This window comes from Carlito syrichta, unplaced genomic scaffold, assembly GCF_000164805.1.
Source record: "Carlito syrichta isolate Samal-C Ts95f unplaced genomic scaffold, Tarsius_syrichta-2.0.1 Scaffold303103, whole genome shotgun sequence".
In the NCBI taxonomy this organism is placed as follows: domain Eukaryota; kingdom Metazoa; phylum Chordata; class Mammalia; order Primates; family Tarsiidae; genus Carlito; species Carlito syrichta.
In genome coordinates, this window is record NW_007247199.1 from 160,150 (window position 1) to 160,352 (window position 203).

Here is a 203-nt window from a genome sequence, read left to right on the forward strand (position 1 = left end):
GAGGGACCGCGAGGGCCGCGGACGAGACGGCCGAGGACCACTGTCGAGTTCGATGGGGGTGGGGCGGGATCCCGTCCCTGAAGGGGGCCGCTCTCCAGGTGGATTCAACCTGGATCCCAATCAGCGCCCCCACGCCCCCTTTTCAGACCCTCGGGGATGCAGGCGCCTGTAGCTGCTCCACCCCCACCCAGCCCGCGCCTCGG